The sequence below is a fragment of the Atheta coriaria genome, unplaced genomic scaffold, assembly GCF_025399875.1.
Source record: "Atheta coriaria isolate IRGN ID8LTWV9N9 unplaced genomic scaffold, Caltech_Dcor_3.1 hic_scaffold_3_pilon, whole genome shotgun sequence".
In the NCBI taxonomy this organism is placed as follows: Eukaryota; Metazoa; Arthropoda; class Insecta; order Coleoptera; family Staphylinidae; genus Dalotia; species Dalotia coriaria.
Window position 1 is genome coordinate 7,066,843 of NW_027045445.1, and position 15,482 is coordinate 7,082,324.

General features: G+C 38.0%; 1 long non-coding RNA gene across 1 annotated transcript; it reads right to left on the reverse strand.

Annotated features, from left to right (window-relative positions):
- Window positions 1-9,948: 9,948 nt before the first annotated feature.
- LOC135789815 (uncharacterized) lies at window positions 9,949-15,374 on the reverse strand. Its single transcript, XR_010547659.1, has 3 exons — window positions 15,226-15,374; window positions 12,768-12,878; window positions 9,949-12,656 (listed from the first exon to the last, which is right to left on the reverse strand). It is a non-coding gene; the product is annotated as an uncharacterized lncRNA (long non-coding RNA).
- Window positions 15,375-15,482: the final 108 nt, after the last annotated feature.

Here is a 15,482-nt window from a genome sequence, read left to right on the forward strand (position 1 = left end):
AAAGTTATGCACTTCTGGCCTCCGCCACTAGGTGGCGCTAGTAGTTCTAGGCCGGTATGCAACTTTCTGTGTTGGTATTACGTCGTGCGTCGATAGATGGCGCTACATGCGTTTTAAAATTTGAATAAATTATTTTGAATAATCACATCCTAGTGCCACGTATATTTGAAGTTTTGAGTTATCTGTAAAAATTGCTACTCGGTTAGATAGGGTCGTGCGTGCGCACTTTCGTGTACGTGTGACACTCGGACACGGCCATTTACGTGCGTGACCACTCACTGACTCATAGACAATCGCTCACTGCCTCATATGCACGCCACACTTTTTGGCACACTTTGTATTAGCTGGAGGTACAATAAAGCATCGTCAGACGGCGCAACGATGCATATTTTAACTAAAAATATTCCTGCGAGAGAAAGTTAGCCTGCACAGTTGTGATGCCGGCAGTCATCTGTTCGCGCGACAATAATAATACTGCGTTGAGTATTCGTGTTTCTCGTTGTTAATTCGGTATATCGCGTTGTATGTGATTGAATTTAGTGTTAATTATCGTATTTAGTCATTCGCTAAATATTTATCGCGTGTGTTATCTTCGGGATTCAGTATTTTGTGTGTTTATTATATTTTCGCGTGTATTCGTGATCGGTTGCCGTCGGACGCCGGCCGGCCATGTTTGATTGTAAATAATATTGTAGTTAATTTCGGACTTGTGTGAACCATTTTTGTCCTCAGCGGAACTCGTCGTGGCTATGTGCTACCTGGTAAGAATACTCATTTAATTAAACTTTGGGTTCCGCTGAAATTTAATTCATCATTGTCTGAAATTGTGTGACTAATGTTTTGTTTCTTCTTTATTTCAGTATCTACCCACATTTGATTTGCGGTGTTCAATACATGGTAAGTAACATTTTTACTGTTTTCTTGCAATTAGGAAATTGATATCTTAAACTTATTTTTGCGGATATTACTTTCAAGTATTCCACAGAAAATTTGAAAATAGGAATTCAAACTTTTTATTGCGGATACCTCCATAAAATCTCTGAATATTTTATTATAGTAAAATTTTACTCTAGGACACAAAGTGTTTCCCTAATTTGACCAAATGTGAATATATTTTTCAGCAGAAAACTTATAGATGAAAATTTATAGGTTTTTCTACTGAAGTGCAATAAAATTTTGTGGAAAATCGCAATAAATAGTTGGAATTGTTCATTGCTTGAACATAAACCGAAATAGAGTAGAAACAATACATGTTCGAATTAAATTTCACTTAAATATTTGATGTAAAATAGGCATTGGTCTATTTGAGCATAGGAAGTCATAATTTCAAGATTTTTGTTAATTTGAGTTTTGTTAATTTTAATAATATAAATTCCGGTACTATTATCTGTATCAGTCATACTAGCATGAAAACAAATAGGATTGTATTGTTTATTTCTATATTTATCGGCAAACGTGGGCATTCGGCGCGCATTGTGTTTGTTTTGAACACAACTTTCACTTTCTTATCGCATTCGCCGCGTGGAATGCAACGCATGAGATTCCGGAGTGTCGTAGTTGCCATCCCCTCACGTCGCACGTTGGCGTATCATAGTTTAGTTTTGATCACCGGTACCAAATACGATTCGTTCACAAGGCCGCGTGCTGTCAACGCGCAGCCGGTTTTGCGCATCTATTGCAATTCGCGCACAAGGTCGCGTGGCATCGACGCGCCGGCTTTGCGCATCTATTGCTTTTACGTGCGGGGTTCATGCAGCAGGCACAAGTCTTATTGTGCGCAGTCTAGTTTAGTTTAGCTCGCAGGTATTGCGCCTATTGCAATTCGTGCACAAGTTCGCGTGATGTCGACGCGCAGCCGGCTATGCGCATCTATTGCAATTCGTGTACAAGGTCGCGTGCCGTCGGCGCGCTGGCTTTGCGCATCTATTGTTTTTACCTTCCGGGTTTATGCAGCAGGCACAAGTCTGATTGTGCACAGTCTAGTTTAGTTTAGCTCGCAGGTATTGCGCCTGTTGCAATTTGTGCACAAGTTCGCGTGCCGTCGACGCGCAGCCGGCTTTGCGCATCTATTGCAATTCGCGCACAAGGTCGCGTGGCATCGGCGCGCTGGCTATGCGCATCTATTGCTTTTATCTGCCGGGTTTATGCAGTTTCGGCAAGCGCTATCGATGGATTGCAGCCAGTTGCGGGCCGGTCGCTGGAGTATCCTGACGCATTTCGCGCGACGCGTATCGTTTTATCGGACTTCTATTTTCTACATTTGCATTTCGAGTATGTGCGGTCATCAATCGACTTAGTTGTAACATGCATCTGCAGTGCTATGTGATTAATTGTGCGTTTATGTTCATAAAAGTTTTTCTTGCTCGGTTCTGATGTTCATTTTTCAAATTACAAGATTGTTGCGGTTTTATTGTCGGTTACTATGTGACTATGTCGGTCAAACGGATACATATTCCTGCCATGTTGTTTTCCGTTCTTTCGTGCTTGAGTAAGTAACTTTTATCTGGCCACTTCGAATGTTTGTTCTTCTCCGATGTGTGAATATTATATTATTTTATTGTATCATAGAGTATAAATTAAAGCAATATTTGCGATTTGATAGGCATTATTAAATTGCTTATTACCGGCATTTTCATGCAATTTCAACTTAGTTGCATATATGATAAAATGGGTTTTAAATTTAAACCTGCCATTACTAGATAGTCAGTTAGATGGCACTACGATGCACGATTTTGCGTTAAATATTGCTTGTCGGTGGTAGTGAGTGCACACCGTGTCCGTGTGGATCACGCGATTTCGCGCAAGAGATAAGTTTGTTTACCTGCACATATCACATCTTGCAATTTATATTGGCATCGTAAATTTAAGCAAGTATTCTTCAATTCTCAAATCATGAATATAACTAACAATTTTACATTAGGTGTAATAGTTTATTATATAAATCATCATAAGCAAAACATTTATATCATCAGCAGAGCACTTAAACAGATATCCCTTAAATATTTGATGTAAAATCTGACACTGTATCAATCTAAGTAATCAGAATTACGCAAATCGCATTTTAATTTTTCGTTACTTTTAATAATCTAAATTTCGAAACTACTGTGTCATTCATAGATGGCCCTAGCATGACCTAAAAATAGTAAAATAGATTTGTATTGTTTATTTCTATATTTATCGGCAAGCGTGAGCATTCGACACGCGAATTGTGTTCGTTTTGAATTCGATTTACACCTTCGTTCTTATCATAAACTGACGCATCGTTGCTGGCGCAGCTGGCGGCCAGTTTCGTGCCGGTCTCAGATTGATCGAGACGTATTCTACGCGACTCGTATTGTTTGTATTATATTTAATCATCACTCGACTATTTAATTGTAATCACTATAGTAATATTATTTACTATTTGCGCGTTTATCGTCCGGTCGGTTCGTGATCGCGCTGAAAGTGTTTATTGCAACTCACAATAGCTGCTAGGTAAATCAAATAAATATCGCCCCCATATTGATTTATACATCTTTTTTTTTTCTCCGCTGTGTGATTATAATATTACTAAATAATATTTTTGTTTTAACTTATATTTTCTTTCTTATTTACAGTACTTGCTGTGCCTAGGAGTCCGATGAGTTCTGCATTCGTAAGTTTATAATTCAATTATATTTTTCGTTTTAATTTATGCGTCGTACATTAGTAATTTTTAAGTAGGTAGTTCCTTTTCACGTTCCACCGCGCGTTGCAAAGATACAAGATCGTCGCGTTTCAATCTGCTTTTCTGAATCTCTTTTAGTTTACGAGATATTCGCGATTGAATAAAATGTGCAAATATTGCAAAATGTCACTTTTTAGCACTTTTAGTCGCGTTTTTCGACCTTTTACTGTAGGAAATATAATTATTTTATATTTTTATCTGATAGAGAATGTTCCAATCTTTCATAATCAACACTTCGTTGGTAGCTATCTCTTTTAGTTTAAGAGATATGAATTTTTGAAAATCGTCGAAAAAAACTATCAAGCACCCCCCCTTGACAATTTTTTCTTAAGAAAGAAAATTTCATCTCTCAGATTTCCACTTTAACTAGCCTATCTTATAGAGATTGGTCTGTAGATTAAGACGCTGCGATCAGATCTTAATTATCTCTTTTAGTTTACGAGATATTCGCGATTGAATAAAATGGGCAAATATTGCAAAATGTCACTTTTTAGCACTTTTAGTCGCGTTTTTCGACCTTTTACTGTAGGAAATATAATTATTTTATATTTTTATCTGATAGAGAATGTTCCAATCTTTCATAATCAACAATTCGTTGGTAGCTATCTCTTTTAGTTTAAGAGATATGAATTTTTGAAAATCGTCGAAAAAAAGTATCAAGCACCCCCCCCTTGACAATTTTTTCTTAAGAAAGAAAATTTCATCTCTCAGATTTCCACTTTAACTAGCCTATCTTATAGAGATTGGTCTGTAGATTAAGACGCTGCGATCAGATCTTAATTATCTCTTTTAGTTTACGAGATATTCGCGATTGAATAAAATGGGCAAATATTGCAAAATGTCACTTTTAGCACTTTTAGTCGCGTTTTTCGACCTTTTACTGTAGGAAATATAATTATTTTATATTTTTATCTGATAGAGAATGTTCCAATCTTTCATAATCAACAATTCGTTGGTAGCTATCTCTTTTAGTTTAAGAGATATGAATTTTTGAAAATCGTCGAAAAAAAGTATCAAGCACCCCCCCCTTGACAATTTTTTCTTAAGAAAGAAAATTTCATCTCTCAGATTTCCACTTTAACTAGCCTATCTTATAGAGATTGGTCTGTAGATTAAGACGCTGCGATCAGATCTTAATTATCTCTTTTAGTTTACGAGATATTCGCGATTGAATAAAATGGGCAAAAATTGCAAAATGTCACTTTTTAGCACTTTTAGTCGCGTTTTTCGACCTTTTACTGTAGGAAATATAATTATTTTATATTTTTATCTGATAGAGAATGTTCCAATCTTTCATAATCAACAATTCGTTGGTAGCTATCTCTTTTAGTTTAAGAGATATGAATTTTTGAAAATCGTCGAAAAAAAGTATCAAGCACCCCCCCCTTGACAATTTTTTCTTAAGAAAGAAAATTTCATCTCTCAGATTTCCACTTTAACTAGCCTATCTTATAGAGATTGGTCTGTAGATTAAGACGCTGCGATCAGATCTTAATTATCTCTTTTAGTTTACGAGATATTCGCGATTGAATAAAATGGGCAAATATTGCAAAATGTCACGTTTTAGCACTTTTAGTCGCGTCTTTCGACCTTTTACTGTAGGAAATATAATTATTTTATATTTTTATCTGATAGAGAATGTTCCAATCTTTCATAATCAACAATTCGTTGGTAGCTATCTCTTTTAGTTTAAGAGATATGAATTTTTGAAAATCGTCGAAAAAAAGTATCAAGCACCCCCCCCTTGACAATTTTTTCTTAAGAAAGAAAATTTCATCTCTCAGATTTCCACTTTAACTAGCCTATCTTATAGAGATTGGTCTGTAGATTAAGACGCTGCGATCAGATCTTAATTATCTCTTTTAGTTTACGAGATATTCGCGATTGAATAAAATGGGCAAATATTGCAAAATGTCACGTTTTAGCACTTTTAGTCGCGTCTTTCGACCTTTTACTGTAGGAAATATAATTATTTTATATTTTTATCTGATAGAGAATGTTCCAATCTTTCATAATCAACAATTCGTTGGTAGCTATCTCTTTTAGTTTAAGAGATATTCATAAATTGTCGAAAATTGAAAAATTGCAACTTTTAGCACTTTCAGTCACTTTTTCGACCTTTTACCCCATTAAATTAATTTATTTAATTTAATTTATTTCCATTTGATAGAGAATTTTCCAATCTTATTATGATAAATAATTAATATTATATTATACTAGTTAACCGGGCAAACGTTGTTTTGCCATATAAATTATTTCAAGTTTCTAGATAAATTTTAGTGTAGACAAAAAGTAACTTACTTATTATAAAAAATAGGGGTTGGTGATAAGAAACCAAAAATTTAGGGTTGTATGTATATTTTAATGCCACATTAAAAAATTAAAAACAAAAAATTTCGACCAAAATTTAAAAAAAATTAAGGGTGAACAACCCTTATCACTTAGAGATTTGAAGTTACCGATTCTCAGACCTACTGAATACGCATATAAAAATTTTCTTTGAGCGGGATGAAAAATGATTAAATTACTAAAATGGCTATAAAGAAAATAGGGGTAGGTGATAAAAAACTAAAAATTTAGGGTTGAATGTATTTTTTTATTGCAAATTATAAAAAAATAAAAACAAAAGAATTTGTCCAAAAATTTAAAAAAAAGTTAAGGGTGAACAACCCTTATCACTTGGGGGTATGAAAAATAGATGTTAGCCGATTCTCAGACCTACTGAATACGCATTTAAAATTTGGTAAAAATCGGTAAAGCCGTTTCGGAGGAGTATGGAAACAAACACTGTGACACGCAAATTTTATATATATATATAGATAGATAGATTATAAATAATAAATTATTTCCCTATTTTTCTTAAGAATTAAAGTTTAATTTCGTAGATTTCCAATTCAACTACATGTTATTTTTTTGCTCATTTTTGATTTTATATTTCAAATTACAAGAATGCCGCGGTTTTATTGTCGGTTATGGTGTGACGTTGTCGATCGCTGGGTCAATCAGATACATATTGCTGCCATTGTTCCCGTTCTGAGGAGGTCCCTTCGGGCTTAATAGTCGGTTAGATGGCACTACGATGCACGTTTTCGCGTTAAATATTGCTTGTCGGTGGTAGTGAGTGCACACCGTGTGCGATGACGCGATATTGCACCAGAGATAAGTTTGTTTACCTGCAGATATCCCATCTTTATTTCTTGAAATAAAATCACATCGTTGCAGTTTATATTGGCATTGTAAATTTATTATATTGTATATATATATTAGTATTATATTGTATGAAATGTTTTTGTTGTAACATATGTTTTCTTTTAATTGCAGTACTTGCCGTACCCTTGCAATCCGATAAGTGCAGCATTGGTAAGGTTATAATTAAGTTATATTATTGAGTTAAATGTTTTATGACCTTTCACCTCCGTGTTGCAATAGCCCGCGAAGTAGTTCTTTAGATGCGGAATTAAATTGTCCGTCGTGTGGTATTTGTTTGTTGCAGGAATTCGACCTTTAACCCGCGAAAAGTTGCATAAAAAGGGTGATTTTCTCACACTTTATCGTGAAATGTTTGTATTTTTTCGTGTTTGCGCGCGATCTAGGCGGCTCACTAACCTCAGCGCGGTGTCTAAAGATGCGGAATTAAATTCTCCGTCGGGTGGTATTTGTTTGTTGCAGCAATTCGATCTGCAACCCGCGAAAAGTTGCATAAAAGGGTGATTTTCTCACCCTTTATCGTGAAATGTTTGTATTTTTCGTGTTTGCGCGTGATCTAGGCGGCTCACTAACCTCAGCGCGGTGTCTAAAGATGCGGAATTAAATTCTCCGTCGGGTGGTATTTGTTTGTTGCAGCAATTCGATCTGCAACCCGCGAAAAGTTGCATAAAAGGGTGATTTTCTCACCCTTTATCGTGAAATGTTTGTATTTTTCGTGTTTGCGCGTGATCTAGGCGGCTCACTAACCTCAGCGCGGTGTCTAAAGATGCGGAATTAAATTCTCCGTCGGGTGGTATTTGTTTGTTGCAGCAATTCGATCTGCAACCCGCGAAAAGTTGCATAAAAAGGGTGATTTTCTCACCCTTTATCGTGAAATGTTTGTATTTTTTCGTGTTTGCGCGTGATCTAGGCGGCTCACTAACCTCAGCGCGGTGTCTAAAGATGCGGAATTAAATTCTCCGTCGGGTGGTATTTGTTTGTTGCAGCAATTCGATCTGCAACCCGCGAAAAGTTGCATAAAAAGGGTGATTTTCTCACCCTTTATCGTGAAATGTTTGTATTTTTTCGTGTTTGCGCGTGATCTAGGCGGCTCACTAACCTCAGCGCGGTGTCTAAAGATGCGGAATTAAATTCTCCGTCGGGTGGTATTTGTTTGTTGCAGCAATTCGATCTGCAACCCGCGAAAAGTTGCATAAAAAGGGTGATTTTCTCACCCTTTATCGTGAAATGTTTGTATTTTTCGTGTTTGCGCGCGATCTAGGCGGCTCACTAACCTCAGCGCGGTGTCTAAAGATGCGGAATTAAATTCTCCGTCGGGTGGTATTTGTTTGTTGCAGCAATTCGATCTGCAACCCGCGAAAAGTTGCATAAAAGGGTGATTTTCTCACCCTTTATCGTGAAATGTTTGTATTTTTCGTGTTTGCGCGTGATCTAGGCGGCTCACTAACCTCAGCGCGGTGTCTAAAGATGCGGAATTAAATTCTCCGTCGGGTGGTATTTGTTTGTTGCAGCAATTCGATCTGCAACCCGCGAAAAGTTGCATAAAAAGGGTGATTTTCTCACCCTTTATTGTGAAATGTTTGTATTTTTTCGTGTTTGCGCGTGATCTAGGCGGCTCACTAACCTCAGCGCGGTGTCTAAAGATGCGGAATTAAATTCTCCGTCGGGTGGTATTTGTTTGTTGCAGCAATTCGATCTGCAACCCGCGAAAAGTTGCATAAAAAGGGTGATTTTCTCACCCGTTATCGTGAAATGTTTGTATTTTTTCGTGTTTGCACGCGATCTAGGCGGCTCACGAACCTCAGCGCGGTGTCTAAAGATGCGGAATTAAATTCTCCGTCGTGTGGTATGTGTTTGTTGCAACAATTCGATCTGCAACCCGCGAAAAGTTGCATAAAAAGGGTGATTTTCTCACCCTTTATCGTGAAATGTTCGTATTTTTTTGTGTTTGCGCGCGATCTAGGCGGCTCACTAACCTCAGCGCGGTGTCTAGAGATGCGGAATTAAATTCTCCGTCGGGTGGTGTTTGTTTGTTGCAGCAATTCGATCTGCAACCCGCGAAAAGTTGCATAAAAAGGGTGATTTTCTCACCCTTTATCGTGAAATGTTTGTATTTTTTCGTGTTTGCGCGCGATCTAGGCGGCTCACTAACCTCAGCGCGGTGTCTAAAGATGCGGAATTAAATTCTCCGTCGGGTGGTATGTGTTTGTTGCAACAATTCGATCCGCAACCCGCGAAAAGTTGCATAAAAAGGGTGATTTTCTCACCCTTTATCGTGAAATGTTTGTATTTTTTCGTGTTTGCACGCGATCTAGGCGGCTCACTAACCTCAGCGCGGTGTCTAAAGATGCGGAATTAAATTCTCCGTCGGGTGGCATTTGTTTGTTGCAGCAATTCGATCTGCAACCCGCGCAAAGTTGCATAAAAAGGGTGATTTTCTCACCCTTTATCGTGAAATGTTTGTATTTTTTCGTGTTTGCACGCGATCTAGGCGGCTCACTAACCTCAGCGCGGTGACTAGAGATGCGGAATTAAATTCTGCGTCGTGTGGTATTCGTTTGTTGCAGAAATTCGACCTGCAACCCGCGAAAATTTGCATTAAAAGTGTGATATATCGCCTTCGAGTACCGATGGGCGAGTCACTTCACCTTAACAATCTAATTTATTTCGCACATTTCATCTCAACTCACTTTTGAATGTTGCAACGCCTGAAATAATTTTTTTTGTTACAGATTTCAATTTTAAAGTCGAAACTTGCAAAATTTCCGGGGAAATTTTCCATTTGAGTTTTGGCGTGTCGGTCTTGACGTGCGGCGCTCCGAACTTATCGACGGACCACTTCGAGAACGCGTTCAATAAGACAGTTAACTACTTCGAGTGCGTTAACTGAAGAAAGAATAATTGCCGGCCCCAACCTACAGCTGCGATGTCTCTACGCTTCATCCCCGAGTTTCTTAGGCACATCAACAATTTTCTTAGTGGGGACAGTCCTTGTGGTGAGGGAAATAAGGATAATAAATAAATAATTTAAACAATATATTAAAAGACTTCTTTATTGATACCTATACATACTGTATTGCAGCAGCAAGACATGTTACTTGTACTGCCATAGCAATACCATACTACCTGTGTTGCATAGGCAACACAGTGTTACTAGTATTGCTATAGCAATACATGTTACAAGTATTGCCGTTGCAATACTGGTTCCTATACCTGCAAGGATAACACAATAGATATACCAACAAGTTACAACTAGTGCTACACTGACATCACAAGCACATGTCGCACACCCAAACACAAGGCAACTGCAAGACAATACATCTACTACACACAGGTAACAAATAACATGTTTACATTTACAAGACGCGGACAACAATATTTAAACACAAACTACTATTTCTAGATACTACACCACAGACATTTATTAATTTACGTACAACACACACACAAGGTACAAGCAAACATTAAAACACAAACAACTACAGCACCATGGATCTGCCCCACAAACTTACAAGAACAAAATAATACAAAACAAATTTTACATAGACAACACAAGTAGCTTACAGATTAGTACATAGGAAAAACAACAGAAGTCATATACACATTTAAACTAGATCTCAAATTCTACATGGATAACACAAAGGACACAAAAGAAAGGAAATGTGGGAGACAGGATGACACGTACATACACAATCTACCATTGCGTGCACTGCAGCTGAAGCTTTAGTTAAAAAAATAACAAACGTGACGAGAATTAATTCGACTCCTCAATAAATCGCGCTGAAGATTCTAAGCTGTCCCCTTACCGAGTCGGTAATACCGACCTATACCGAAAAAACGCCTAGATCGCGCGCAAACACGAAAAAATACAAACATTTCACGATAAAGGGTGAGAAAATCACCCTTTTCATGCAAATTTTCGCGGGTTGCAGGTCGAATTCCTGCAACAAACAAATACCACCCGACGGAGAATTTAATTCCGCATCTCTAGACACCGCGCTGAGGTTAGTGAGCCGCCTAGATCGCGCGCAAACACGAAAAAATACAAACATTTCACGATAAAGGGTGAGAAAATCACCCTTTTTATGCAAATTTTCGCGAGTTGCAGGTAGAATTCCTGCAACAAACAAATACCACCCGACGGAGAATTTAATTCCGCATCTCTATACGTCACGCTGAAATTACGGAGTCGCTAAGATCGCGTGCAAACACGAAAAAATACAAAACATTTCACGATAAAGGGTGAGAAAATCACCCTTTTTATGCAAATTTTCGCGGGTTGCAGGTCGAATTCCTGCAACAAACAAATACCACCCGACGGAGAATTTAATTCCGCATCTCTAGACGCCGCGCTGAGGTTAGTGAGCCCCTCAGATCGCGCGCAAACACGAAAAAATACAAACATTTCACGATAAAGGGTGATAAAATCACCCTTTTTATGCAAATTTTCGCGGGTTGCAGGTCGAATTCCTGCAACAAACAAATACCACCCGACGGAGAATTTAATTCCGCATCTCTAGACGTCACGCTGAAATTACGGTGTCGCTATGATCGCGTGCAAACACGAAAAATACAAAACATTTCACGATAAAGGGTGAGAAAATCACCCTTTTTATGCAAATTTTCGCGGGTTGCAGGTCGAATTCCTGCAACAAACAAATACCACCCGACGGAGAATTTAATTCCGCATCTCTAGACGTCACGCTGAAATTACGGAGTCGCTAAGATCGCGCGCAAACACGAAAAAACAAACATTTCACGATAAAGGGTGAGAAAATCACCCTTTTTTTGCAAATTTTCGCGGGTTGCAGGTCGAATTCCTGCAACAAACAAATACCACCCGACGGAGAATTTAATTCCGCATCTCTAGACGTCACGCTGAAATTACGGAGTCGCTAAGATCGCGTGCAAACACGAAAAAATACTAACATTTCACGAGAAAGAATGACAAAAGTCATGCTTTTGTGCATATTTTCGCGGGTTGCAGATCGAATTCCTGCAGCAAACAAATACAGCCCGATGGAGAATTTAATTCCGCATCTCTAGACGCCGCGCTGAAGTTAGTGAGCCGCCTAGATCGCGCACAAACCCGAAAAAATACAAACATTATACGCGCCTCCTTCGCGAGTTAAAGCTAGACAACAGTGCAGCAACTACCAAGTACCCTTATCCGCATTACTACCAACAAATAAATCGCAAACTCCTCCCGCTAGTGCAACAACAAGCAATAAGACGATACAGTAAGTCGTGAGGCGCTTAAATGTGCAATACAATGTAAACTCTTGATAACCTTTTTTATAATGACGTAGAAATCTGTACAAGGTTTGTTTTATGGCAAATAAACAGGACGAGTATGATCCGTCCTTGAATCAACAAATCTTAGAAAGCATCGTTATAAAGAGTTTACACTGCATGTTATTCCACTAGCATTCATCAAATTAAATTTCAAAGGTCTCTAAATATATACAATTCTAATTATAAGTGAATTAAAAGAATGCGTTTGTGGTGTAAAATTCGGGAAGTTTTTTGTGTGTTTTTCCCTGTGCGCATTATTCGAACTGGTTTGAAAAATAAAGTGTGGGCGCAAGAAGTGATTTCAAGATATGTGACAAATTATAAAGGTGTCGTATCCCGTCGAAACGCAGCTGCTCTCCACCAGGTTGGAAGATGTCCCTTGGTTGATGCCGTGGCGGGCGATTCTCGCGTGTGTTTCCACCGCAGTGGGTGTCTTATACTCCAAATCCTAAAATTAAATTTGACATTGTAGTAAAAAGGCATGTGATGCTAAGTTAACTGCCGCGTATAAATTGAATTGAATTGCAGTAAACAAAACTAATGAAAATGTGCAAATTACCTTTCTTTCCCGCAAGCACTGCGGTCGGTAGGACATGGACAAAACGGACGCCGCTGTTGGTAGCCACAAGATGATCCTCGAGTAAAGATTTGGCACAGAATTCACCAAGAACTAAAATTAAATCACATTTAAATATTATACAATAATACTAGATACGGTTAGATAAACATGTTCACAGCAATAACAAGATAAGATATCGTTCTAACCAGACGTAAGCAAAGACTTTTAACTGCACGCGTATGAATAAAACTTCTAGAACAATTCATGCACGAATAAAGGAATTAAACAGGGGCAACAATTTCAGAATAAGAAAATAAAGAAAGCCTGCACTTTACCGTTCATTCTCGGCTTCCACGCAGAACATTGTCCATGTTCCCGGGGCAAAATACCAAACACAACGACAAAGCGAACTCGCGGGCGAACAATGAAAAACAGGTTGATAGCACGCGGCCATCTTGCAATACGCACAAGGAACGCAAAGAAAAATGACGATTTTGTATATTCGGCGCTCGATTACCTACTAATAAAATACTAAACGCGTAAGTAACAACTAAATGCAGTCGATGGACAAACGAAATGAACACGATTTACCGAATTAAAACACAAAATTTAATGATAACAGCCGCGAGAAACACGCCCGACACAACCAACGACCGGCACAAAACTGCGCTGAGCACACCGCGCGGCGCAATCAGCGGCGGCACGCGACAACACGCGATAATTCTGCGCGCACGCCGCAATACAACGCGCACTATTTTGCAATAAACAAGGTCGCACTGGATGGCTAACTCGTAGAATGTAACTAGAAAACTTGTTTATACACAATTACTGAATCGATAGTGGAATTTCGCGTACGAAATCGCAGTAAAAAGTTTCAAAACAATCGGAAAAAATCACCAGGATCATATACAAAACATTGATAGTGAACATGATGCTCTCTCCTACTCTAGCTCAATGAAAACTACAATCTATCTATCTCGCCTTGCTACCCACATGTTTTAAGTTAGTCCAAATTAAGAAAACACCATAGGTATTGTCACATAGATAAAATGAAACTATACAGCTACTTGCGACAGTACTAAATATATGCAGATGTATTATAATACAAAATCAAAGAAATACCAAAAGTATTGTCACATACGCTTATTGAAACTATATGGACACTTGCGACAGTACTAAATCTATGCAAACTTATTATAATACAAAACAAAAGAAATACAATAGGTATTGTCACAAACGCCTATTGCAAGCGAGAAGCTTTGTAGGTAAAATGCTAAAATTAAATCACATTTAATCCCAATAATACTACAAAATATAATAAAATTATTCACCAAAAACTAAAATTGAATCATATTTAAAAACAATAATACTAGCCACGGATACACAAATTGATTCACCGCACGCAAATAGATAAAAATGTTCACAACAATAACAAGATAAGATTCTTCACTCTAACCCGGCATAAGATTAAATGTAAATACAAACGCCTATGAATAAAACTTCTAGAACGATGCATGCGCGAATTGTTGAATTAAACAGAGACAACAATATCACCGAACAAGAAACGAACTTTAAAACTGACGTCACACCACACCAACACACAAAATAAGATTGACTGAAAATAAATTAGACTAAAAATGTTTTAAAATACGTGCAGCGCCATCTAGCGCCGCACAGAATAATGACGATGTAGAGAGTAGCATACCGACCTAAACTAGCGCCATCTAGTGTTGGGAGCTAAAAGTAAACATTTGATTGGTAAGAAAACTGTAATTGCGTACAGTATTTCTCTGGGTCCTGTCATTTCCCTGCGATGGAATCAAATTGCCAATCGCGAATAATTTAACTCAATTTTCATTTATTTCATTTATCTTCTTCGTTGAATACATAATCCATACTTATATTTCTTTAAAATTTATGCGTGAATTGAATTACAGCTTATTTAGAGTACAATGGCGCACAACGGTTACCGAAATATTCAACAATTTCCACCGCAAACATACAAATCGAGCAACTTTTAGGGATAGTTTTCAGGCACTTTGCATGTGATTTCCGGGGCAGACAAAGGTCCAATTGGTAGAAAAACTATCGCGCTATCTAAATATGCAAACTGTATTGCAATGGCGTAAACGGTTTTCGCGATATTGAGCAATTTCTACAAATTTGGAAAATGTTAAAACTACGCGTGCGATGAAAATTCAAACTTTGAGACGGTTTAAAGCAGATTTGAACTTTTTAAACTACAAAATATTCACTATAAAACCAAACTCGAGTTATCACAGCAACACCTTACGATACAAGACGATCGGAATGCAGCAACAAAACAGCGATAACAAAAACCGGATTGAATGTCTCCTATCAATACACACAACAACTCTATAAATATGGCGGTGCTTCGCGAATGCAACAAGTGAATATTTCATAGCTTAGAACATAAATAAATTAGAGAATTATTTACCTTCAGGTTGATATATCAGCTCAGACGGGGTTTTCTCACAGGCACGTAGATGAACACACAATGATAACAGCCGAAATCACGAAATGAACTTACCATAAACGCGTGTAACACTCACGAACACTAAAAGGAGACTGGACTAGTGCCGGCATGTAGCGGCCTTCCTAGCTGTTACCAAACTGCGGGCGATTCAAGCGCCACACTGCGGACAGAAGAATTACTAATGCTATTCCTAAGGTGACTGAAAAGCGAACCGATTT